This window comes from Elgaria multicarinata, chromosome 15 (assembly GCF_023053635.1).
Source record: "Elgaria multicarinata webbii isolate HBS135686 ecotype San Diego chromosome 15, rElgMul1.1.pri, whole genome shotgun sequence".
Classification (NCBI taxonomy): Eukaryota; Metazoa; Chordata; class Lepidosauria; order Squamata; family Anguidae; genus Elgaria; species Elgaria multicarinata.
The window spans coordinates 18,200,775-18,228,061 of NC_086185.1; positions in this window are offsets into that span (position 1 = coordinate 18,200,775).

Genomic DNA, 27,287 nt, shown 5'->3' on the forward strand with positions numbered 1-27,287 from the left:
GTGTATTATTTGCCCTTGATGAGATAAGCTGTAGAGAGAATTCACTCCCAGCTAGTAAAGAGCCTGTGAGAGCTTTCTCCCCCACTAGTACAACCTAGCCTGTTTATAGTGCTGACTCCTCTACTTCAGATTCCAATCCGGATTGATCACCTGAAACACCTTCTAACCCAAGAAGAGCAGAGCTATACATGACAATAGGGAGACCTTTTTCTCCCTCTCTCAAAATACTAAAATCTGGGGTCATCCCATGAACCTGATGGGTGGGAGATCCAGGACAAATAAAAGGAAGTACTTCTTCACACAGTGCATAGTTAAATTATGAAATTCACTACCAACTGATGTACTGATGACCACCAATTTAGATGCCTTGAAAAGGTGGTTGGATCAATTCCTGGAGGAGAAGGCTATCAATGGCCACTAGCCCTGATGGTTATGTGCTACCTCCAGTATCCAAAGTATTAAGCCTGAGTGCACCAGTTACTGGGGAACATAGGTAGGAGGGTGCTATTGCACCATGTCCTGCTTGTTCATCCCTGGCCAATGGCTGGTTAAATAAGGAGGCTAGGGGGAAACAAAATAGAGGTGTAAAGAACTATGCAAGGTGTGGAGAATGTGAACAGAGAGACATTTTTCTCCCTCTCTCAAAATACTAAAATGCGGGGTTATCCCATGAAGCTGATTGGTGGGTGATTCAGGACAAATAAAAGGAAGGACTTCACACAGTGCATAGTTAAATTATGGAATTCATTACCACGAGATGTAGTGATGGCCACCAATTTGAATGGCTTTCAAAGGGGGTTGGATAAATTCCTGGAGGCAAAGTATATCAATGGCTACTAGCCATAGTGTGCTATCTCCAGTATTTGAGGCAGTAAGCCTGTGTGCACCAGTTGCTGGGGAACATGGGTGGGACGGTGTTATTGCACCATGTCCTGCTTGTTCATCCCTGGCCAATGGCTGATTGGCCACTGTGTGAACAGAGTGCTGGACTAGATGGACACTTGGTCTGATCCAGCAGGGCTCTTCTGATGTTCTAGTGCAGGAAGGGAAAAAGGCAGAGTAAAAAGGATGATGATGATGATGTCAATAATAATAATAATAATAATAATAATAATAATAATAATAATACATCCATACCAACATCCAGAATGCAGTCATACTTAAAACATGTTCAATAGGCAAGAAATTTCTGAATCAGTAAAAGACAGCGTGACTTGGCAAAGCCCATCATGACTGTCTAGAAAAACTACCACAATCAAGAAAAGGGAGATAAAAATAATAATGTCAACTTTCATATCACTCTCCTTTCAACTCTGAATCAGGCAGTGACTGTGCAGCTGGAGATGGTTTGGTCACCAGTCCATTTTGCTACAGAGGAGTCCTCCTTCACTCTCTAGGATTTGAAAGTTGCCCATTGTTGACCTGGGAGTTCCTTCTCAGATGGAAGCAAAGGCCTGCATGTCAGACACAACACTAATCTGGGCCATTTTGTTCAGTGTGAAATAACTTGCCCCGATTACTTTCTCTACTACTGTGACTCGCCACTACCTTTGAGGATTGCAGTGTGCATGCATGGCTTGTCAACATGGCTGCCTAAGAGAGACAAATTTTGGCAGCAGGTCGAGACTTGAAGGAAAGGAATTCAGGAGAAGTGATATTAGGAAATTCCCCACCCTTTACTGTTTCCTAGACAGAAAGGAATACAGAGATAGTAGACCTCCAGCTTCCAAGCTAGAACAAAACTGATAGTTTGGAGGTGTAAAGTCATTGCAAAGTTGGAATCTTCCCTTCTCTATCTCCCCACTCTCCTTCTCTCTCTTTGTATCTGTCATTTAATTATTTAATGGATGCATTTCTTAGCATTTCATGCGGTTGGGTGCCTACTACAAATAGTTATTTTCATATTAAAATGAGTCCTTGCCACTTTTCTGAGTTCTGAAGCCTCCCAGCATACTTCAAGGCAAATCAGAACTCTGCAGGTAGAACTGAAGGAAGAAAAGTGAGGAAGTCAATGGAACTAAATTGGCCTAAATCCTAGTAATTCTACTTAATTGGGTTATGGATTGAACAATAAGTTACTACAGACAATTTATCTGTCTCTCAGAGTGTTTTATCAGGCTTTCCTGTCAGCTGCTTTTCTTTTGAATGTTTATTTCAATTATCTTGTAGTGCCACAGATCATTATGCAAATAGTGTGTGTGTGTGTGTGTGTGTGTGTGTGTGTGAGTGAGAGAGAGAGTGAGAGAGAGTGAGAGAGAGAGAGAGAGAAATTTATGTGTCATCCCAATGCATGTACTGTGAGATGTCTGATCTGGCCCAAGATCCAGTTCAGGCCACTTAGAGCATCATCACACAGGGGAAAATCATGTTTCCTTACCATCGCTTCTCTGCCCACGTGTTTGTCCTTCATTACTTCCTCTTTTGAAAGAGGAAGAAAACCACCTGCGCATGGCCTATTCAGTGGGCCATTTTGATCCCGCTGTGTCTCCTGTACACAGCAGGAGTTAGTGGCAACTTCCATCTTTAAAAATAAGCCAGACTTACTATGTTGTGTTTCTGTTGTGCGAAGAAGGCTTGAAGGGGCGGAAGGTGCATGGGAGGCAAAAAACTTCATGAGAGGGACCCATGAAAATCCATGCGTGCCCAGTAATGAGCGTGCAATAAAACACTCATCTGATGGAGCTGTTAGAGCCTTCTGTGGCCTATTTTATTTTATTTATTTATTTATTTATTTATTACATTTTTATACCGCCCAATAGCCGAAGCTCTCTGGGCGGTTCACAAAAATTAAAACCATCATAAAACAACCAACAAGTTAAAAATACAAATACAAAATACAATATAAAAAGCACAACCAGTATAAAACCATGCAGCACAATTGATATAAGGTTAAAATACAGAATTAAAACAGTATAATTTAAATTTGAGTTAAAATTAAGTGTTAAAATACTGAGTGAATAAAAAGGTCTTCAGCTGGCGACGAAAGGAGTACAGTGTAGGCGCCAGGCGGACCTCTCTGGGGAGCTCATTCCACAACCGGGGTGCCACAGCGGAGAAAGCCCTCCTCCTAGTAGCCACCTGCCTCACTTCCTTTGGCAGGGGCTCACAGAGAAGGGCCCCTGTAGATGATCTTAAGGTCCAGGCAGGTACATATGGGAGGAGGCGTTCCTTCAAATAACCTGGCCCCAAACCATTTAGGGCTTTAAATGTCAATACCAGCACTTTGAATCGGGCCCGGACCTGGACTGGCAGCCAATGAAGTTGTAAAAGGACTGGCGTAATGTGATCTCTCCAGCCAGTCCCTGTTAGTAGACGGGCTGCCCTGTTTTGTACCAGCTGAAGCTTCCGGACCGTTTTCAAAGGCAGCCCCACGTATAACACATTGCAGTAATCCAAACGAGAGGTTATCAGAGCATGGATAACTGTAGCTAGGCCTATCACATGGAAATAAGGAATGAAGCTATTCCTTGCTATGTCTATCTTACGTACTATGGATGTGCATTGGCTTTGGCTAAATCCCAAGCAGTATTGCCCCCCTTCAGACCATTTCTGGCATTGCTTGAGGCAGAGCGAGCTTCCTTCCAATGGGACCAGAAGCAAGGCTGGACACTGGATGAAACTTCATTCACAACTGGGTTTCAGAAAGACAGATAGAATTTCTCCAAAATTAGCATCTACTTCTTTCTTCCTCTATATGCTGATGGTGGAGAAAGGGAGTAAGCAGACTGATCCATCTTCTAATCATAAGGTCCATTTTACCAGGGGATCTCCAATTATTGTGCTTTGGGTTAAGACAAGGCTGAGAACATGAGATGGTTATTCTTCACATTTCATGATGAAAAACAAAACAAAACTTGTGATCAATCATCATGACTCCTGAAAACGTCTGACACAATTTATGTAACTTTCGCTGGTATGCAACATTTCTTGTATTTTTCTTAGTGCTTCATAGCAGGGGCCGAAGAGAGATGTATAAAACATTGCTCGTGTGTATGTGTGTGTTTCGAATATATATTAGCATATTTCCACTAACATTTGTTCATTCATACAACTAAATTTGCATACAATTCTGGAAAGTCCACAAATCTGTCAAAAGTTGCCAATCAAATTCATGGAACTCCAAAGTCATTTGAATCAATTTTGTTCCTCCGACATTCCTAGGCCCTGTGTTGCACAGCCCACTCAAAATTCAGTAGGTCCAGCTACTCCCAGCATGAGAGGACCATGATGAACCTGTCTGCAGTTAAATATGAGGAGTCTGAGAAGAAGAAGAAGAAGAAGAAGAAGAAGAAGAAGAAGAAGAAGAAGAAGAAGAAGAAGAAGAAGAAGAAGAAGAAGAAGAAGAAGAAGAAGAAGAAGAAGAAGCAGCAGCAGCAGCAGCAGCAGCAGCAGCAGCAGCAGCAGCCCTAATTCAGTGCTACAGTCATGGGGGCTGTCTAAACACTCTGGAAGCCCAACGGTTGCTACACAGTGGCACTGTATCAATTGTATGACACAGCAACCACCTCGAAGCCATTGCAGGGCTTTCCAGAAAAGACCCGCTTTTCAAGGACTTACCTGACTTTTCAGGATGGAGAGAGGTGAACATAGCCCTTCAGTTGCCGAACATCACTCCATCCTTAATGCGGAGGCATGGCCAGGTGGATGGTGACCCTTGATTGGTCACTATCCAGCTGGGCAGAGGGCAGAGGTGTGCCTGACTGCAGGAAATCCTGTGCTTTTGCTTCAGCATTGGGATTAGCCGCTGCCAGTCCTACCAACCCACGGAAACAGCCAAAGTGTGGGGTTTTGCTTATTGCACTGGCCACCTGCCGCCGTATAGGCAGCCCCATGGTTAAATACATTGGGATTTGTATTACTGTATATAATTAATTAATTAATGAAAACATTTTTATCCCGCCCTATATCATTAAGATCTCAGGGTGGCTTGCAGAAAAAAGCATACAATATAAAACAATAAATATACACAGCTAAAAACCAATTAAACCATGAACTAAATTAAAACAATATATAATTTAAAGCAGTCAAAACAATTCAAAACAGTTAAAACAATGTGCCAGCTTGGTGAATTTAACCATTAAAGGCTTTGTTGAAAAGCCATGTTTTCACTTGGCGCCAGAATGAAATCAGCATTGGCTCCAGTTGGGCCTCGAAGGGGAGGGCATTCCACAGTCGGGGTGCCACAACAGAGAAAGCTCTCTCTCTTGTCCCATCATAGCATATGTGTTGTGCTGGTGGGATGCAGAGAAGAGCTCCTCCAACAGATCTCAAGTCTCGGGGAGGCATATATAAGGAGAGGTCCCAAGCCATTTATATGTGTGGATGCTTTCTTTTGATGTATTTGTCATGGCCTTTGGCTAGTACAATAAACTTTGGATTGATGGATTGATAATGGGATTTAAACCAAGACTTTTAAGAGCTAAGCACTCCAAGTCCTGAGCCTGGTTGGATGAATCTGTCAGATTTGGTTTCTTCTACATTCACTAAACCAAAAACAACTCCCCACCCCCACCCCCGACACACAAATCTCAAGTTCTTTATGTTCTTAATATGGAGATGTTTGCAAATTTTGGTAAATTCTTATCAAGACTGAACTGAACTGAAGTCTTCACTCATCTGTAGCCTAGATGAAGGTGTAGTGGTTCTTGGCCCAACCTGGACAGCAGGATGCTTTTGTAAGACCTATAATGCACCCCTCTGCAGGCATATGAGGGAAGGAACACAATGAGAAAGAGAAAACTATATTTATAACATGCTAACCTTTAGATGGAGCTGTTTCTCCTTGGATACTATTAGGATGTAGAAATATTGCAGTTTTAGTTACCAAGGCAAATAAGAATGCACAGCTTCATGCTGTAATCCAGAGATGGGGTTTGGGAGGGGGGTACCTACTAGCAAAACAGGTTTTTACCCCCCACCAGACATGAAAATGTTTCCTGTTTCAGCATGCTGTTACACCTCTCCACGAATCTAGAAATAAACCTCCGTATGTAATTGTTGCATTCTGTTTAATTTTTAATCGTTGGATTGCTTTCTGAGATGATGTTCTGGTGGAAAAGGGAGAAAGCTTGTACAGAACAGATACGTTGGTCTTCAATTGCCTTTCTATTTAAAAATGAAGGGTAGCAATTGCAGTTACAGTAGCAATTACAGGTAGCAATTGCAGGTAGCAATCGCAGGAAGGCAGGGATGGCTGCCTCTCCCCCCTCCCCACCATTAAGGATGACATCAATAATGGTTTGAAGTAGGGTGACCATATGAAAAGGAGGACAGGGCTCCTGTATCTTCAACAGTTGCATAGAAAAGGGAATGTTAGCAGGTATTTGTATGCATGTCACACCTGGTGAAATTTCTTCTTCAACACAACAGTTAAAGCTGCAGGAGCTATGCTGCAACTATACTGTGACCAGATTTAAAAGACGGCAGGGCACCTGCAGCTTTAAGGAAAGGCCGAATTTGCATCTTTTTATTAAGGACAGACCTAGCCATATGCTTGAGGAGGCTCTCAGCGAAGTGCTGACATTTGACCACCCCCTAGGGGGAATTGCACTCTTTCTGGAGGCCCCAGGAAGGATGCTTGTGCATGCACCAATCAGGGCCTTAAAGCCCTCTTAAGGCCCCAATTGGCATGTGGGGGACAGAAATGCCACCATTAGAGTGGAGTGGGAAAATATGTGATTTCCTCAGCCTAGGGGAAATCGTGTTTCTCTCCCTTCCCATTGATGGGGGCCTTAAAGACCTTGTTAATAAGGCCTTTGAGTCCCTCATCAGTGAAAGGGGGAGTGAGAAATGCAATTTCCCCAATGCTGAGGAAATTACATGCTTTTCCATCCACTCTGGCATTAGAGGAGAGGGAGAAAATATACAATTTCCCCTTGCTGCATCATTGGCGGTTGCCATTAATCCAAAGAGAGAAAAGGGCACAGGTCAGGATGGACTTGTGGCCAGCTGCTCTCCTGCAAAATGGTGGTTAATGGGTAAGAGCTGATTCCATAGACTGAGAGGCCGAATGGAAGGATGTCCACTGGACTCCACCTCCTTCTCAGAGCCCTGTGAACATCTCTCCTCCTCTCCATCATATGTATTGAGTAAGTGATTGACATAATTCCCTCACAAATTGAAAAACAACAACATTCAGTTGGAGCCAAATTGGGCAAGTTGGGCAAGTACAGTGGTCCCTGCTGGTCTGCCATAATCTTGTGTAAATTGCCCTCTTTGTGGCTGCTGTTTATGAAAATAGGCATTTACGGAATAAGCTGAGCCTTCATCTTTATGCCAAATGGTGGCTCAGTGTGGGATTGAGTGGCCATGCCCTACTTGCCAGGCACCCACAGACTGCCTGGTAGCTTACCATGTATGAAGAGCAGGCACAAGCAACTGGGCCAGATCTTGAAGGACACGGAATAACGGGCTCAAGTTAAAGGAAACCAGATTCCAGCTGGACATCAGGAAAAACTTCCTGACTGTTAGAGCAGTACAACAATGGAACCAGTTACCTAGGGAGGTTGTGGGCTCTCCCACACTAGAGGCATTCAAGAGGCAGCTGGACAACCATCTGTCAGGGATGCTTTAGGATTCCTGCACTGAGCAGGGGGTTGGACTCGATGGCCTTGTAGGCCCCTTCCAACTCTGCTATTCTATGATTCTACAATTCAATAATGGATTTTAAAGGTATTGACAACTGTTGGGGTCCATGACACATTCCATATATACCAATAAAGCCATAACAACTGATCTATTCCGGCAGGCCTATCCAGTGAAATTTTAGAATGTTTTCAGGATGTTTTAATCATGTATGGTATGTTTTAATTCGTTTTAATGTGTATTTTGTATCATGTTTTTATACTGTTTGTTTTACACTTTGAATTGTTTTAGTTTTTGTGAACCGCCCACAGAGCTTCGGCTATTGGGAGGTATAAAAATTATTATTATTTATAATAATACCGCTTTCAAAGTGTTATATCCTGTTTAGTGTAGATCTGGCCCTGGACTATGGTAAGTTCGCCCACCCCTTGCTATGCCTACAGCTCCTGGTTCACTTCAGACTGCTGTCCATGCTCACCCCATTTTCCTGTGGGCAGGTGGTTGGACATCGTATGAACAGAACGTTGGGCTAAGTGGACCTTGGTCTGATCAAGAATGGCTCTTCTTAAGTAGGATTTGAATTAGAGCTTTCAGATAAGGATATTTATTTATTTATTTTATTTATTACATTTATATACCGCCCCACAGCCAAAGCTCTCTGGGCGGTTTACAACAATAAACTGTACATGCCACAAGCAGCCACAAGAAGAATGTTAAGACAAGAGAATAGTCTTTGCTTTATAAGTCATGCTGGTCAGTCAGAAAACCATCCTATTTGTACATGGACTCATGCCTTTCCTGCCATGTCTTCACCTTTCTGGGAACTTTTCAAACTGCAAATTCAAATGCTTAGCTGGCCTTCTCTGACTCAGATTCCTGCAGGCTATGATAAAGCTTTATTAGTTTCATCTGACTTTCATTGCAACATAATCAGAATCATATTAACAAATGTTCTTGTCACTGTGGTATAAATCTTCCATCGCATCCTATTATTCCAGAAGCCCAAGGGAGGAGATGGTTTGCTTAGGCATGCTGGAGAAATCTGCAATGGAACCAAATGAGTTTGGATTTTTATGAATCCGATCCATGGATTCAGCAGCAGAGAGGCTTTCCCCCTGTTGGGCAGATTCTGCAGGCTTGCAAATCATTTTTATAACTTTCCAGAATTTTGTGCAAATTTTGTCCTAGAAAAGTATGCAAAAATAAGCAAATATCCCAGCCAAAAATGTACATTTTTGCATAGGCTACAGTGTGAAAATGTGTATTTGGGGGAAACTTGGAATTGACTTAGATCTCACATTGCTTGGTAAGCTCTGGTGAAAACCAAACTGAAATGATTATTTAAAAATGCATACCTGCTAGTTTCTATGGATGGATGAGTGGGCAGTTGCAGGCACTCATGGAGTCACCGCTGCCATTCTCCCCTGCTTGTGCAAACTGCTGGAGAGCTTGGTGAGTGATCCAGGAGTGTCCTGCCCACTCCTCGACATGAGCCTGCCATTTTTACACAAGATGGTAGCTCTGTAATTTTCATTTTTTTTTAATGTTGCACAAAATGGTCGCAGTCCAGGGATATTTGCACAACGTGAGCAGCGTAGAGGGCTCCTATCCCTCTAATGTGGTGCAGATGATTGTTTACAGCCACCATTTTGCACAACATTAATAATACTAAAATGATGGAGCTGCTGCCTGGCTTAAAAATGGCAGCTTGCATTGAGAAGCTGGTGCCTGCAGGGCATTCCCAGATCGTGCAACGCTCAATGAACATGTCTGCGAGCACCCAGCAACATCATTGCTAGCTTCCATTTTAATAAAGTAGGGTGACCATATGAAAAGGAGGACAGGGCTCCTGTATCTTTAACAGTTGAATAGAAAAGGGAATTTCAACAGGTGTCATTTGTATATATGGAGAACCTGGTGAAATTCCCTCTTCATCACAACAGTTAAAGCTGCAGGAGCTATACTGGAGTGACCAGATTTAAAAGAGGGCAGGGCACCTGCAGCTTTAATGGTTGTGATGAAGGGGGAATTTCCCCAGGTTCTCCATATATACAAATGACACCTGCTGAAATTCCCTTTTCAATATAATTGTTAAAGATACAGGAGCCCTGTCCCCCTTTTCATATGGTCACCCTAAACGAAGTCACAAACTAGGAAACTAACTAGGAAAAAGCAGTTTCTTTTGCATATAGCCTGTGTCTCTGAATACAGTTCTTTTTTTCCAAATGGGAGCAGAGGGGGATGGACCTGAAATTGGCTCACAATGTTTGCATTTGTAAACATCTGCATGGGAATGAGTTGCTTCAGCTCAGCACTACTTACATTTTCACATACCAGATAGGGCATCTCTTTCTTTTATTGAGATAAAATCACCATAACACCCCCCCCTCCAGCTAATTTTGGTGTGACAGAATTGTTGTTAGTGATAGACAAGATGGAAATAAATGTATGATACATCTTTGATTTATTCTCCCTTATGCTCTGCCTTCTAATTTCTGCTGATGGAGATAACTGCTAGCCTTATAATAAAATGTTAACCCGGCTAACAAGCAGGAAGACACTTGGAAAATAAATAATTATCCATCAATGTATGTGCTTTCTTGCTAGATTCATATTATTTTGCCAATGCGAATACAGCCTACTGTCAAAGTTCACAGGGAAATCACATCCCTGTTTGAAACTCTGGTGGTATCTCTGATTACTACATTTGCATGGATATAACATTTGTCATCCAGAGATATCCATATCATTTAAAGATATAGTATTCTAATTTATTTCTTTTCAGATGGAGAAATGAAGCACAGCTGTGTTGAAAGTTTAAAATACAGGGGATGAAGGCGGATGTCCTAGTCAACTTTCTTTTTCTTAGTAATGTAATACACAAGGATTGTTCATATGACCTCTCCCCCTTCCTCCGGTAATAGAGAATCAACTCAAGATGGGTCCCTAGATCCATGTGGGATAGACACACTGTATGCTACAGCTATGGCTTCTACCATGGTGGAACTGCTTTCCAATCCTCCACAAACAGTAAGTCAGTGTGGTGTAGTGGGTAGAGCGTTGGACTGATACTTGGGAAGGGAGATCCAGGTTCTAATGCCCACTCAGCCATGAAGCTCATTGGGCAACTTTGTGTCAGTCACTGACTCACCGTCTAATCTACTTCACAGGGCTGTTGTGAGGAGAGAATGGAGAGAAGGAGGGTGGTGTAGCCTACCTTGGGTTCCTTGTAAGAGGAAACTAGGATATAAATGTAGTAAGATTGCATGAGAAGGGGCTCTCCACACATAAGGATATATCTAGTGTTAGTCTTTCTTAGAGTAGACTTATTGAAATGAATGGTGGTTAATTAAGTTAGACTAGCATTGGATACAACCCATTCTGATGTTTGCACATGGGCCTCCTCCACCTGAGGAGGGACCCTGATTAGGGTAGATTCCTTCTTCATGTGGAAGAGCTCTAAGCGAGTACATTAGCCTGTGCGGAGAACACTTCTCTGTGCCTTCTGAATGTGTGGATAGTGGGGGAATGTTTCTGCTGCAGGCAATAGCAATGGTGGCAAGGCTAGCCCTTGCAGCTTCATAATGCTCCCCTGCAATGTTCTTTCAATGCTTGAGAGGTTTGCATAAACCACTTTGTCAATAACTATGGCATGTGTGTGGATGGTTCATTACTTGCTCTATGTGCTGCTGTTTCTTTAGCTTGGACCTCAGACATCGGAGGAGAGTTAAATCACCACAGGTAGTTCTCCTCTTAACGTAGGCCAGGCTCTCATGTATGATGTCACCCTTTCTTTCCGGAGTGCAGGAGCTCTGTGAATGACCCTTCTTAGCTAGTACATGACTAAGGCCTTAGCTAGACCGAGCTTTATCATGGGGCGAACCCCGGAATCGTCCCTGTGCGTCCACATGATGCACATGGGATCCCGGGATCAGGGAGGGATGATCCCTCCCTTGCCCCGGTATAGAGCCCTCCCCTTTGGGCCCACTTTTTCCGCGGTCCTGGGCTGAGCCTGAGACTGTGGAACATGTGGCCCATTGCCATGGTTTGACCCAGCTCCGTGCGATTCCTCGCTGGGAGCCACGCATGGGGCGCAGTGCTCCTCAGGAGCGCTGCGCCCATCAGAGTTAGGGTGGGGGGAGCGGGAAAAGTACTTATTTTTTTAAAAAACCTTACCTTTAGCACATGAGCGTTCATGTGCTCCATCCTCTTTAAAAATGAAAATGGCAGGCGCGACACCTCTTTTCCTGAGGTCATCACGCCTCATGTGTAAATAGAGGAGGGATCTCGCGTTAATCACAACACGAGAACTTCCCTCCTCCATCCTGGATTAAAAGGTAGGTGTAGCTAAGGCCTAAATCATGAACAACGGGCTACAGTTTACAATAATCCTATGCCTTGACCTTCACCAAGCTTCCTGGCAAGACAGGAAGCGTCTCTCCACCATGCCAACAAAACCACAATGCCGTCTTGGCGAGCGTTGCCTTTGGCTCTACTGCTGACATGGCCAGTGCATTTTGCTCCATCAGGCGTTGGCCAGCATGCCTCCTGTGTCCTGGTGGGTGTCCGTTGCTTCACCCACAGCAGGGTTCTGTAATTGGATCCCCAGGAATAACAATGTTGCTGATTGGATCCAACAAGGTGCTCCTTGTGAGCTTTTCTAGATGAGGCTGTTAATCCTCTGCATCTACTCTTGGTTTTGTTGCAGAATTGAGACCTGGACACTTCACAAGGAGGGTTTCCTTTCCTTCTTTTCCACTACATAACATCTACATGGCACTGTAGTATAGCATAATAGCACAATTACCCAAGTGGAAAAATCAAATTTCTTTTGCTTTCACAAATAATACTGCATTTCCCCCACTCTTAAAAAAATGTTGCCAAAAGTCCTGTTTATAAATTGGAGCAAAACTGGAGGGTCACAGCATAATTTAAAGAACCTGTAAGCAAATGTGAGTGGGGAAGGACAGGCACACAAGTAATGCCTCATTATGAAAAGCTCTGAGTCTGCCCAACATATTTTGTCAGAGAGGATACCCCTTTCGAGGTAGGCAGGGGTGTATAACATGTGTGCTTCCCTCTCCCTTGCCTTGTATTCCACCTTGTGGACATTTTGGCAATCATCTCCTCCTCTCTTTACCTGACACAAGCTTCCTTTCAGGTGCTCGTAATTCATCTCGTCGCAATTCTGGGACTAGGTTTTTGCTTTCCGGAATCAAAGAAAATTGTTTGCTATATCTTAAGTGGAATGAACCCATCTCCGGAAGGACCTGTAGCTCTGTTTGCAAAACGCTTTGACTGGCAGCTGGCATAAGTGATTTCACTGTAGAGATGGATTTTTTTTTTTTAATAAGTCAAATGTCTTTCATTAGAGAGCGAGTTCTGCCGAATGTCAGTCAAAGTCTGCTTGGCATGCAGCCGGGGAGATGTGCTGGCCCTGCTTCAGGAAACAGCTTTAGTCCTGGTGTCTGTCAACTGTCTCTCTATGTTGTTAGTTGGTACATAGCTCAAGGGCATGATTCAAAAGGTATGTGTTTCGTCCCCAACAGGTGGGGTTTTTTTTTGCCCACATATTTCTGCCAATTTATAACTACATCCAGGAGCATTGAAAGTTGCCTTATACCAAGTCAGGTCATGGGCCCATCTACCTCAGTACTGTCTATACCAGGGCTGTTGAACCTCTTTCAGCCTGAATTCAGAGAATGTAAGAACATAAGAAGACCCATGCTGGATCAGACCACGGGTCCATCTAGTCCAGCACTCTGTTCACATTAGCCAACCAGCTATTGACCAGGGACCTATAAAGCAGAACACGGGTACACCAGCACCCTCCCACCCATGTTCCCCAGCAACTGGTGTATATAGACTTACTGTCTCAGATACTGGAGGTAGCACACAACCATCAGGGCTAGTAGCCACTGATAGCCTTCTCCTCCAGGAATTTATCCAACTCCCTTTTAAAGCCATCCAAATTGGCTGACACTCTCGGGGGCTGCAGGCTCAAAGGGGCAGAAAGCAAAGCAAACCAAAATACCAGCATATTTTAGCTTAAAGCCCTTACTGCCAGCAAGTATGACTTTGGAGAGGCATTGCAACCTCTTAGAATGAGGAAAGAACTGCACAAAAGCTGGGAAAACCACCCAAAAATTGGTGGTTGAGGGAAAGGAGATGGGGTCAGGGGGATGGGTGTGGCTATCTGGGATACCCTGGTGCACCGGATGGAGACTCCAGTGGAGGCAGACTAAGATCCTAGGCCTGGTTTAAACTATAGGCCTGGTTCAGACAACATGCTAAACCATGCTGCTTATCCACAAAATAGTTAAGGGAATTCCCTTAACCATTTTGTGGTTAAGCAGCATGGTTTAGCATGTTGTCTGAACAAGGCCAATGTGTGTTAACAAGCCAGGATTTTATCCTGGCTTATTTCAACCACCATTTTATCCTGGCTTATTTCAACCACCATTTTATCCTGGCTTATTTCAACAAAGTATAGTTTAAACCATGGGTGGAAACGTAGCCACCCTCCAGACATGGTTGGACTCTGGCTCCGATCAGCATTTCATCCTTTTAGAGCGGGGGAAAATGTGCAAAAGCCTGGAATCAATTAGCAGTCATTCGTATGGGAGTGAGGCCAGGAGATGGGGCTTGGCTGGATTTGCTGGATTTGGCCTCCCTGTCTGGCAGGTTTGGCCCACAGGCTTGAGAGTTCCACACCCCTGGTCTATACTGGCTGGCAGTGACTCTCCAGAGTATAAGACAGGGGTCTTTCCTATTCCAACTTGGAGAGATGCCAGTGGTTAAATCTGGTTCCTTTTGTAGGCAAAGGGTGTGATCTACCATTGAGCTACATCCCTTTCCCATCTGTCTTCTCTCTCTCTCTCTCTCTCTCTCTCTCTTGATCTGTCTCTCTCCATTATCAAGCATGATGTACAGGGTCAGTTCACACATGGCATCAGTTTATCAGTGTGTAGATGATGCATGCTTGATGGGGTATAATTGGGTGAGCCTTGAACTCACATGCACCAGAATAATCTATCTATATAAAACACTTAGGTATGTTTCCATACAGGCTTCAGCTGATACAGGTTGCTAAGGAACAGTAACGATGTGTTATATCAGCTGATACAGGATGCTAAGCCCCTTGCCTGACTCTTTTGGATCTTCCAAGATAATCCTACCCCCTTTCTGCCTCTTTGTTCCCCCCCATGAAGGGGGCAGCACCACGGTCCAGAGCATGAGTGAGGCACGGCCAGGGCCCTTGGTGGCCGGGTGGGAGGCCACTCACCTGCTGTGAGCCGAGGCCCTGGCCTAATCTCAGGTGAGCTGGGTGGGCGGCCCAAGGCTGACAGGAACCCTGGGGAGAGGGGGACACCTGCTCCCCCTCCCCCAACCTCCCTGCCCCCTGGGTCTGCCAGACAGCGCTGTATCGGTGGCCTCCAAGCAGCCCGCGCCCCCACAATGATATTTCCTTAATAAACTTTAAGATATGCTACAATGGCATATTTTATGCTGGGTACAGCTAGTATTTAATATTTAGGAAGGGCCTGTGCCCATTATCCTCTCTGATCCCCATGAATCAGACCACACTGATTATTCCTTAGGAGCCTATATGTTTCAGTCTAAGTTGCTGGTTTTGCATATTGAATGACAATGATTACAAACAATTTAACTGACTTGTGTCATGGGTAGATATGCCAGATCGTTGTCAACTATTGCATTCAACCAATTTTGGACGATAAACTAACCAACCAATTATCTAACTATAACTAACTAACTAACTAACTAACTCACGGTAAGGAGTGTCCCATATCACATCTTAACCCTGTCTTAAAGATGCAAGTGGATAAAAATAATGTTGCAGTTGATCCTCCCATTCCCTTAACTGAACAGGGCTGGCATTTTGATGTCATTTTTGTTCGTTAAGGATGAGTTATTTAACTCTAGATGGCAGATCTTGTGGTATGTAGAATGAAAATAAATGTTTAATGATTTAAATGCTTATTATGAGGTGCCCCCCATGGGCTTTTCTCATAACTCCAACTCCTCCTCCAACTCCTCCTCCTCCAACTCCTCCTCCTCCAACTCCTCCTCCTCCTCTTCCTCTTCCTCTTCCTCTTCCTCTTCCTCTTCCTCTTCCTCTTCTTCTTCTTCTTCTTCTTCTTCTTCTTCTTCTTGTTGCTGTCTCTATCCCTTGATGGCATCTGTTTCTACAGCACCATTAAATAAATCCTGACACAACACCCTCCCCTTCCCTTTGTGACATCTAAGATGAAGCCCTTGACCCTTAAAAGCTAGGGCTGTGCACAGACCCCCTGATCCGCTCTGGTTCCCAATCCACAACTTCCGGATCGGGTCCGCTCCACCCCATGTCAATCTGCCTATGGTCTGCTCCACTCCGCTGTGGAGCTCCGGATCCGAATCAGAGCTCCGTGATGCTGGCGCCAGGTAAGGCCCCCTACCCCCTCACAACTTACCTGCCTCTGTCGTGGTCCGGCGGCAGCTTCAACTGAGGCTGAGGACTCAAACAGGAAGACCAGGCCACAGGTGTGGCCTGCTCTTCTGGTTTGGAGCCTCAGCCTCAGTTGAAGCCGCCGCCGGACCGCGATGGAGCCCTGTAAGCCGCCCTCCCCCCTGCCCCTTACCTGGCTCTGCCACCGTTGCCACATGGACTGCGGCAGCACCAGGTAAGCCCCCACTTACCTTTTTTTTCAGAGCTCCGGATAGAGACGAAGGATCCACTTGGTCTCAATCTGCTTGGTCTCGATCCGCACCTCCCCTGACCAGATCCATCTCTGCCTTTGTCAGAGGTGAATCAGGCTACCTCGCTATCGCTTCTCCGATCTGAAGCGAAGCAGAGCACAGCCCTATTAAAAGCCAAGGTTCCCCCTGTTTATCTGGGGAATAGCAAAGAGTAAGCAAATCCTGTCAAATCATCTTTGGTAAACCGCTCTGTTTCCATCAACAAAGAAGATTATTTTACTGCAGTTGAGACACTGAACCATAACAGATCATACCAGAAATGCTTCTGAATGATGCTGTCTCCCATTCCACTGAAGAGCTGCATGGGCTGGAGAGGTTCTCCTGTCCATATGCCTGCATTTTCATATGCCTGTCCATATGCCTGCATATCACAGCATTTTTAAAAAAATGTCCCTTGTTTTTTGGCTGTTTTATTCACTAACCTTTTTGAGCATCCTTGACGCACCCCTTGGTGATTCTGTGTTGCAAGGAAATGTAAACCCTCTCCTTCAGCATGTTCTCCATTTTCAAAGCAATGGCAAAATGGGTTTGTCTGAGAAATGTCATCAAGAAGTGACATGGCATGTCCTGGAAAAAGATGAGAAGTCATACATGTAAGGAAGGGGTTAAGCGTACTCAGAATCACTGTTTTTAGCAATTCATTCTTGTTCATTGTCTGTTATAGAATTGCAGAAGTACCGCTTATCTCTCCACCTGGCCATAGGCGGGAAGCCATCTCCTGGCTCCGTTGAGGCGAGAGAAGTGACCTTGGGGCAATTTGCAACTGTGAAAGAGAAATTGGCCCTTCCGGAGGGAGGGGGAGGAGTAGAATAACGAGGGACCTTAAAAAGTCTACCAAAGCTGAGGCCAGTGCCTGAGCTGAAGGACACCTGGCTGCGGGGAAGTATATTCTGTAACAAATGTTTTAGTTTGCTGGTATGGGGTTCGGGGTTTATGTATCCATTTTAGTAGCTAATCTAATGTAAATGCTTGCCTCTTACCCTTCCTATTTCAATAAAGGATTGGGCTTAACCCTTTCAATTTGAGAGCTGTGTGCTTTATTCCAAGATCTGTGCAAAATCCAGTGGGCAGCCGGTTTGGCTGAGTGTGGTTTCCTTTACAATACATACTTCAAGGTTGGAAAGGCAAATTGAGTTTTGAGTTCAGAAAACTCCTTCTCCTCCTCTTGGAACTAGAAGGAAGCAGAAATTCCAAATTTGGCAACCTGTTAAGAAGTTAAATTTGAATGTTAGTATTTCAAGAAAAGTTTTAGAGCTCATCTACACCAAGCAGGTTATTACACTATGAAAGTTGCATGAAAGTGGTATATAAAAGGCAGGAGCCACACTACTGCTTTATAGTGGTATTGAAGTGTACTGACAACTGTTGGGGCCCATGACATACACCATATACTGCTTTCATACCACTTTCATAGTGCTATATCCTGCTTGGTGTAGATGTGTCATGGGCCCCAACAGTTGTCAGTTCACTTCAATACCTCTATAGAGCGGTAGTGTGGCTCCTGCCTTTTATATATTGCTTTCATAGTAGAATATCCTACTTGGTGTAGATGAGCCCTTAGATTTTCTTCAAAATAATTAAATCTAGAAAATCTGGAGAATATACAGATGTTGGCTTGGATTTATTTATTATTTTATTTATTTATTGCATTTTTATACTGCCCAATAGCCGAAGCTCTCTACACTTACAGAGCAATCCTAAGGTCACTGGGATGGTGGCCCAGGACCATAGGATATATAGGCTCTCCCCTTCCAAGGATAGAGAGTAGAAATGTCCTCAGAGGAAGAGATCCAACCTCTGCCTGCCAGCTTCTGCAGAATTACCAATGCCCTTTACCTTGCCAACAAAAGAACATCCTTGGAGAGAGGGAAATGACATAGAATCATAGAATCAGAGAATAGTAGAGTTGGAAGGGGTCTGTAAGGCCATCAAGTCCAACCCCCTGCTGAATGCAGGAATCCACCCTAAAGTATACCTGACAGATGGTTCTCCAGCTGCCTCTTGAATGCCTCTAGTATGGGAGAGACCACAACCTCCCTAGGTAACTGGTTCCATTGTCGTACTGCTCTAACAGTCAAGAAGTTTTTCCTGTTGTCCAGCCAGAATCTGACTTTCTGTAACTTGAGCCCATTATTCCATGTCCTGCACTCTGGGATGATCGAGAAGCGATCCTGGTCTTCCTCTGTGGGACAACCTTTTAAGTATCATGTCTCCCCTCAACCTTCTCTTCTCCAGGCTAAACATGCCCAGTTCTTTCAGTCTCTCTTCATAGGGTTTGTTTCCAGACCCCATGACAGGAGGTGAAGTGGGGAGAGGTCCAGGAGAGGCTGTGGATGATGGATCTTAGGGATCCAAAGCTCTCTTAGCCATTACCGGCTAAATCAGCTAGTAATTTATGCCAGCTTTATGTCTAAGGTTAATAATAACATTCCAGTGCATGTTTTTATGCTTCTGGAAATGTTCAGTTAAAAACGAAAAATCTTTCTTTTCTTTCATTCTTTCTTCCTTGTCATTCAGCCCAGAGAGCAAAACCTCCAGTATTGTATGGTCTGTGCTACAATTTCATAGCTCGAATAGGCATACTGCATAATTCATGAAGAAATCCAGGGGCTAAGATGTGTTCCCATAAAACATTAATCAAATAATTACATAGACTGAGAACAGATTTGTGAAAATCCAAGGCCCCCTCTTTTTGTAGTTAATTCACAAATGGAGAAAAATGGCTCCATTCATCAACTAAATTGCTCACCACACACAGCTTGTGGTGTACCCAGCTAAAAGCCCAGCAGATTCTTCTGTCCATGTGTGAGTCATAATAAGCATTCCCACGCCTGCTTAATCACACATCCTCCTGTGCTCTATGGACATGAGGAATTAATACATTGAATTGGGGAACAGAGCTATACAACTCACAGGAACATTTAATACCCATGGCCTATGAAACAGTTTCAGCTGCAATGGACCAAACAGTAGCTTATGCAGCCATAGGACAAAGGCCACCTGCTACCTTCTGTTGCACAATCTAAAATTCTTTCCTTTCACCCCTACCCTAGAAGGGAGTAATTGGGTTGTGCTATGGATGGGCTGAAGGTTGAGTCACAAAACTTCACAGTTTCCTCAGGAGTAATAGATTAACATTAAAGTGGTGTGTGTGTGTGTGTGTGTGTGTGTGTGTGTGTGTGTGTGTGTGTTTGTTTTACATATCCATGTATAAAGCAGCCTGGTCAGCCTGAATGCACATGTGGAGAACGTCATTATGCATTATAGGGATGGATGTATTTTGTCAAGTTCAGTTCTGCTCAGTTGATCATTTTTCCAATATTAACTTTGTTCTGTCCTATTTTGCAGGGCCCCCCCCTTCATTGTTCGTAATATACACACTTTGATTTGCACATTTTTCTCATATGCAAGTGATTTTCTCTAATATGTGGTTTTTAATGCACTTTCCCTTAATATGCGAGCGGTAAAGCAGCAGTTTCTGCAGCTGAAACTCTCCCCACGGCCTGAGTTCGATCCCAGTGGAAGCTGGTTTCAGGCAGCTGGCTCGGGTCGACTCAGCCTTCTATCCTCCTGAGGTCAGTAAAATGAATACCCAGTTAGCTGGGGGAAAGGTAAGGTAATAATGGCCGGGGAAGGCAACGGCAAACCACCCCACTATGAGGCCTGCCAAGAAAACATCAGCGAAAGCTCGTGTTCCTCCAAGAGTCAGTAATGACTCAGTGCTTGCACAAGAGGTTCCTTTCCTTTTCCTTTCCTTTATTATATTTTTTTAAAAAAACAACAACAACATGTACATCACATTGCATCATTAGAAAAAGGATGAATATCACTGTGCAACCGTGTTCCTGTTCATCTGTACGTTTGAGATGTGGAGCTTCATCTAGAGAAAGCACATCTGTCTTAGTTTCACATGGTTTGGTTACTTCTAGACGACACAATTGTAATGCACTCTATGCAGGGATGTCTTTAAAGCAGCTGAGGCGTTTCAGCTATTACAGAATGCAGCAGCTAAAACATTTGCAGGAGCTTGGCATTTAAGAATTATTACACTGATTCCATATTGACTGCATGGATTTCTGATTTGTTTCCAGCCTCATTTTAAAATTCTGGTTCTAACCTTTGAAGACCAGGTTAACTGATGGACTCCCTAGAGCTATCGAAGTCTGCCCCTGGTTTTAAGAATATCTCCAGAGGCCCTGATCGCTGACCTCCTATGATCTGTTAGCAGCCAGGTACCAGAGATGGCATTTTTGGTGGTGGCCCCCTAGTGCTAGATCAATCTATTTCCAGTCCATTTCAGTTTCTCATCTGTTCAATTACTAGTTGGTTCTGTTCATTTCCTGCATTTTCACCCTTAAATCACACACATATTTGCATTTAGATTGTATGCATCCCCCCCCACAAAAAACTCTAATTTTTGTACACAGTTCCCCCTAAAATATGTTTTGTCTGCATCTTTTGATCTTTTGTCTGCCTCTTTTGATCTGAGAACTGTGTTGCAACATTAAGAAAAATAACTCCACTTTCCAATCAATGCATATTAGTTTGGGAAGTTCAAATTAGGTCATTTTCCTAAACATGTGGACTGAATGCAATTCTCTAGCATTCTTACACTCCGTAGGCTCTTCCTTTTTGCCCTTATTCAGAGTGTGAAAAAGGAAAAGGGTTTTGATATCTAGAAGTCCAGCAGCTGCTGGATACCCTAGATTACGTTTACACAGTGGACTGCAGCAGCTGCCGTGGGTGAGGCCAGCTTCTACCAGCAACCAAGAATGCAGGGATGGGTCCACCCTTTAGACTCAAGTGAGTGTACTCCAAGTGCTGTGGGATTTAAATTTTGGTGTGGGCTTGAGCCAGCAAGCCTCTAGCTACACTGACTGTTTGAATAAGGAGGCTAAGGGGAGATATGATAGAGGTGTACAAAATTATGCAAGGTGTGGAGAATGTGAATATGGAGACATTTTTCTCCCTCTCTCAAAATACTAGAACCCAGGGTCATCCAATGAAGCTGATTGGTGGGAGATTCATGACAAATAAAAGGAAGGACTTCTTCACAAAAGCACATAGTTAAATTATGGAATTCACTATCACATGATGTAGATGGCTTTAAATTTAGATGGCTTTAAAAAGGGATTGGATCAATTCCTGGAGGAGAAGGTTATCAATGGCTACTAGCCCTGATGGTTATGTGCTACCTCTAGTATCTGAAGCAGTAGGCCTGTGTGCACCAGTTACTGGGGAACATGGTAGGGAGGGTGCTGTTGCACCATGCCCTCTATTGGATCCTGGTCAACAGCTTTTTGACCACTGTGTGAACCGAGTGTTGGACTAGTTGGACCCTCAGTCTGACCCAGCATGGCACTTCTTCTGTTCTTAAGAGCCAGCAGACATGAGCATGTGGAAGGTAACAGCAATATTGCCAAAGCAGCATGAGGATCCATTTTGCTATTGCTTTTCCCGAGGAACTCATTTATTGTGCTCACTATGGTGAAAAGAAACTGCTGTAGCTAAAGTACGAATGTCTCAGTTTATTGGGATTACCATAATTATTATTGGAATGCCTGTGTAGAATTCTCAGGTTCCTTTGAAAGGAAGGAGGGTACTATTGATTCGGCCGAGACAGGTTTCTTTTGTAGCCGAAACAGCATGATGATGCTAATTTACCTTTCTTTACCCAATAGTGTATTGTTTCCAGAAGGAATTAATTTTTTAAACATGTCACTTTGTATTTCGAACATAACGGCAGCTCTTTCATCTTCCAGCATTTGGTACCTCAATGATCTGTCTTGTGGGAAAGCCTTATAGAGACTGAAAGCAAAATACTTAATTCCTGCAGACCAGCTACATTAAGCATTTGTCACATTGTTGTCACCATATTATTTAACAGCCTTTTTTTTAAGGATAAAAATAAAATTAAGTGAATATCTCAGAGGCAATCAGAAAATTTGGAAGGTTTCCACTTCTGGATCAATCTTTTCATTGCAAAGATTATGCTCGTTCTTTCTTTTCATCTGCACTGCTTTTCTTTCTTTCTTTTTGAAACGTTCAAATGGTGGATGATTACACTCAAAGCTGTTTTGATTTCTGCTTCAACATGGGACAAGCTGACAGCGCCCCCTCTTGTATCAGCATAAGTGATGGGAAGGTCATTTCACATACACACACACACAGACGTGTGTGTGTTTATGCATGTTCTATGGAACAATTCACACATTAACTCAGAAGTACAGCCTATTGTGTTCCATGAGGCTTGCTCCTAGATGTTCATAGGTGTGGCATTACCCACATTTTTATTCCCTTAGGTATATCTGGGTGAGCATGTCTAGAGAGTGTAGAATGTTGTACTGAGTGGGTGTGGCTGGTGATGCTTTAAAGGAGGAGGAGTTTATATATATGAGGGAGCTGAGTGGTTTGAGGTGTTTGCTTGGTGATTGGGGTTTGGAGGGTAGATGTGTTTAGCTGTGTGATTTCTTGTCAGGAGTTGTGTGAGGAGTGAGTGAAAATAAGATCATAGGGACTAAGGATTGTTATTATTAGATTTGTTTCTACCAGTATTCTTAAGAATAGCCAGGATTGGAATATAATTCAAAGGAACTAAGAACTGTAAACAACAATAACCATTTTCTTTATTTTGCTACCATAAAACCACGTGTCAGTTTGGCTGTGTCTCCTGCTCTATTGGTTCATAAATAAGCATATTACATTAAACCGTCAGCCTGCTATATTCACAGAAAAGCCTTTTCTAAATCTCCTTACCTTTCCCCTCTGCTATAAGGGAAAGGTTATGCTTTTCTTTTTACCCTTTCCTCAGGTATTTTAGTGGTGGTGCTCAGCCTGAGGGAGGTGTGTGCATCAAAGCCTTAATCATGGGATGAGAATGTGTACGTTTAAGAATTGCACACAACTGATGTGTGCAATTGGAAAAAAAATGCATGGAAATCATGTGGATTTTCATGCAAAAATAAAAAAATGCTTGCAATTTGATACAGACTAGAGTCAAAATAAGTTTCGAGATGGAATTTGGTGAATTTCGGCATGGAATTTAGAGAACTTATGAGCACATCCCAAATCACCAGTATCATTTCTCACAGCAGGGGTGGGAAATGCATGGCCCTCCTGATGTTGTTGGACTGCAATTCCCATCATTCCTACCCAACATAGACTGTGGTGAGGGATCATTGGAGTTGTAGTCCAACAATGTTTGGAAGTGCATATATTCCCCACCCCTGTTTTATGAAGATATTACACTGCATCTGTGGGCTTATCTACACTAAGCAGATATTCCACTATGAAAGTGGTATGAAAGCAGTATATAAAAGGCAGGAGCCACACTACTGCCTTATAGTGGTATTGAAGTGCACTGACAACTGTTGGGGCCCATTGACACAAACCGTATACCACTTTCATACCACTTTCATACCATTTTCATAGTGTTATATCCTGCTTGGTGCAGATGCATCATGGGTCCCAACAGTTGTCAGTGCACTTCAATACCACTATAAAGCAGTAGTGTAGATCCTGCAGTGCACTTCAATACCACTATAAAGCAGTCATGTGGCTCCTGCCTTTTATATACCGCTTTCACACTGCTTTCATAGTAGAATATCCTGCTTGGTGTAGATGAGCCCTGAGTATTACAGCACTTTCCTTAAATGGATATCGTTTAGTTGTCCAGATTCTGTTTTTTAAGCTAGCTATATGGGCTGTGACAATGGCATGAGATGTCAATACAGAGAAGTAGATAACTCCAGTGCCAAGAAATGTGCCTCATTTTCCAAAGTGATCTCAGTTGTCAGGTTATTGCATCTGACTATAGTTTTAAACATGAATAACTTCTGTTCTACATGTGCATGTAACGATTTTCCGCCATTGTAATATGCTCTGTAATTGCCAAATGGTTTGGCTTAAAAGACGCATTGTAATGACTTGGGGCCCCTTGCATTTTATTGTTTCTTTAATCCCCCATTACTCGTTTGCCTGTTTAACAGCAATTGAATTTTAAGAGCATTCAAGCCCCCTTTTATTATCTGTGCTTTATGATCAAACCAATAAATGTAGCTGTTACAATCAAACTGGCCCAGTTTATTCTGATAGAGACATCTTAACTATGAAGTCAAAATGTTATGCATGATCAGTTATAATAATAGAAATATTCATTTATCCATGAAGCTGCAGATAATTATTTCAACCTTTAATGAAAGTTCCCATCCCTTCTTGAATATTCACACTAAATGTGCCTCTCCTATTCATACCTTTCTACTTGCTTCTTCTTTGAGACTGAGCGTTATTCAAGCAAGTACTGAAGAGGGAGCGGGTAATCGTGCAAAGTACAATTCTTTTCCAAAAGGTAAGAATTAGAAAGCTGAGGTTGGAAACTTAAGCACACTCACTTGGAAATAAGTTCCACTGAAATGAATTGATTTTTCTTCTGAGTAAATATGGATAGGCTTGGTTGTAAATCAGTTACAAAGGGGAAAGATAATATATATAATTAGTCCAGCTTTCCCTAATAAGACTTACAGCAGGTTGTTATAATTCTTGCTAAGATGAAACATACATGGAATTTTAAGAGATTTCTTTTTTTTAAAAAAAGTTGCAGACCAGTGAAGCAAGCAGTGGAGGTTTTTCACTCCAATTTTCGTGGGGCTGTTTTTTTTTTAATGGACTCCAGAACTGTTGTCGTTTAAATGGATACTGTTGTCTTATACTGTTGTTGTTATATTTTTGATGGTTTTAAATTTTGTATACTTTTTAATGTTCACTGTTTTTAACTTTTGTAAGCTGCCCAGAGAGCAGCTTATGGGCTATGGGGCGGGATATAAATAAAGAAATTAAATAGATAAATCCATTGTATGTTTTAGCTAAAGGAGCTATCTAAGGTGTTGAACCTATTCTGGGGGATTGCATTCAGCACTTTGGACAGCTCCTATAGAATGGATTCACAGTCCCACTGAAATTGGAAATAAGGCTACTGGAATTTCTCAGGGGAGGTAGCCAAGCTATATTGTTGATTATGTTGTAGGTGTCATCTACCTCTACCAGCACCAGATACCTTTTTGGAAATTGCCAGGCCTCAGCAAGGATCTGCTCTTGATTTTTGGGTGCTGAGATATTGGTGTAGTGCTGAGACAGGCACAATCCAGTCTTGAGTCAAGGCATCAGGAATGTGCTGATGTGACTCATAGCAACACATTCTTCAGGCCAATCAGATAGCCCTAAGGACAGAGTTGAATTGGCCTAAAAGAACTAGGATTGGTTGGTGTGCTTAGCCTAACATTACTGCACTCCAGATGGTGTCCTTGCACTATAATATTCACCCAGCCAGCTTTGCAGGATAAGGAAAGTTTGGTTGGAGCAGATGGTGAAGCACTGAGTCTGGACTGATACTGTCCCTAGATTTAAGAACCCCCTTGGCAACTCGCCCACCAAATTAGTTGACTGTGTGGCAAAGGCCGATAGAAGAAGGGGGAAATGGCAGTGGTGCTTCTCCTCTTAATACCCTTAAAATGTAATACATGCCAGCAACAGCCACAGGGGCACCAGCACTTGTCCCACAATGCTGTGTGGTGATGACAGGTTTGCCTGGCCTTCAAGTAGTTCCAGTAAAAGAGAGGTTCAAAAGACAGGAGGTAGCCATGGCAAACATCACTCTACAGAATAATATTATTTTATCCAACTTGGAGCATCAGTGGAACACTCAGGGGATATTCTTGGTACCTTTCGGAAGTAGAGACAGTCAGAGGCCTATCTTCCCAAGCCTGGTGGAAATGAGCCAGACAGAAAGCAGGGGCCAGATCTTGTAGGATTCACTGCTAGATTGACACTCTACACAGCTGTGGGCTGGGCACACTAACTCAGAATAACAAGGGCCATTGAACTTAGTGGGACTCTGAGTGATATGAATACAATTGTGCTCTTTATATCATTTTAATTATGAAGCAATCTGGGTATCAAGGTTGAAGCACTTAACAAGAAATTAAAATATTTCCTCAATCACTCTAAAGAACTCATGTTTTCATTGTCATGCAGGCTGCCAATTACAGTTATTAACAGCTGAACTTAATGTCAGAGAGTAACTAATATTATTTCTTCAACGTTTGTCATTTGTATCCTTCTGCCTCCCCATCAAAATCAACATAATGTGTAATTTTCTTTGTCACACTTTAGACAGTAGTGTTTATTTTGAAACTGATTTTTTTTTATCAAACACCAAAAGCTGAATTTGCAATACAACCAGCTCACTGATTACGTAAATTTAGCAGCCGATGCAGTTATGAGCAGATTTAATGGTAATTGCTCAGACCAGAACTCAGCAGTCTTTCTCTCCACAATTGTGTTTGTGACTGGAAATGGAAGTTTAAAGAGAAGTCTCCCGGGGCCCGTCTACACTTGTCTAGATGAAACGTAACAAGTTGGCAGAGATGACGTCAGCAGTCACGTGATGCTGCTGTTGTTACGTTTCTTCAGACTTTTAAAACCGTTCCACTTTCTGTTAAAATCGTTTTAAAACTAACAATGTGCCCCAACGTTTCGTTGTTTTCAATGCCGTCTTTCAAAGTCATGTCTCGTGACCATGGTCTTTGCTTCCTGATTAGGACAAGTGAGGGCTTTTCTAGGGGAGGGAGAGCTGGCACAACGCGACGAGGGGGAAGGGGAGGGGGAGGGAGGGCGGTGAAAGAGGGGACAGAGGCTTAATTTTTTTAAAAAAACGCTTATCTTTCAGGGCGCACGTGGCCCCTTTAAGACGCTGCAGGGCTTCCCTCGTCCCTACGCGTCGCCCCGCCTCCCTGCCGGCTTATTCCGGCAGGTCTAGCTCAGAGTCACCGGAAGAAGGAGGTTTACTTCAGAGCCGGTATGAGCATAATGAAGAACGTTCTAAAGAAGAGTGTGCCGGGGTAAAACGATAGAAGAAAAGGTATTTCGATTGACTGGGCTCAAGTTGC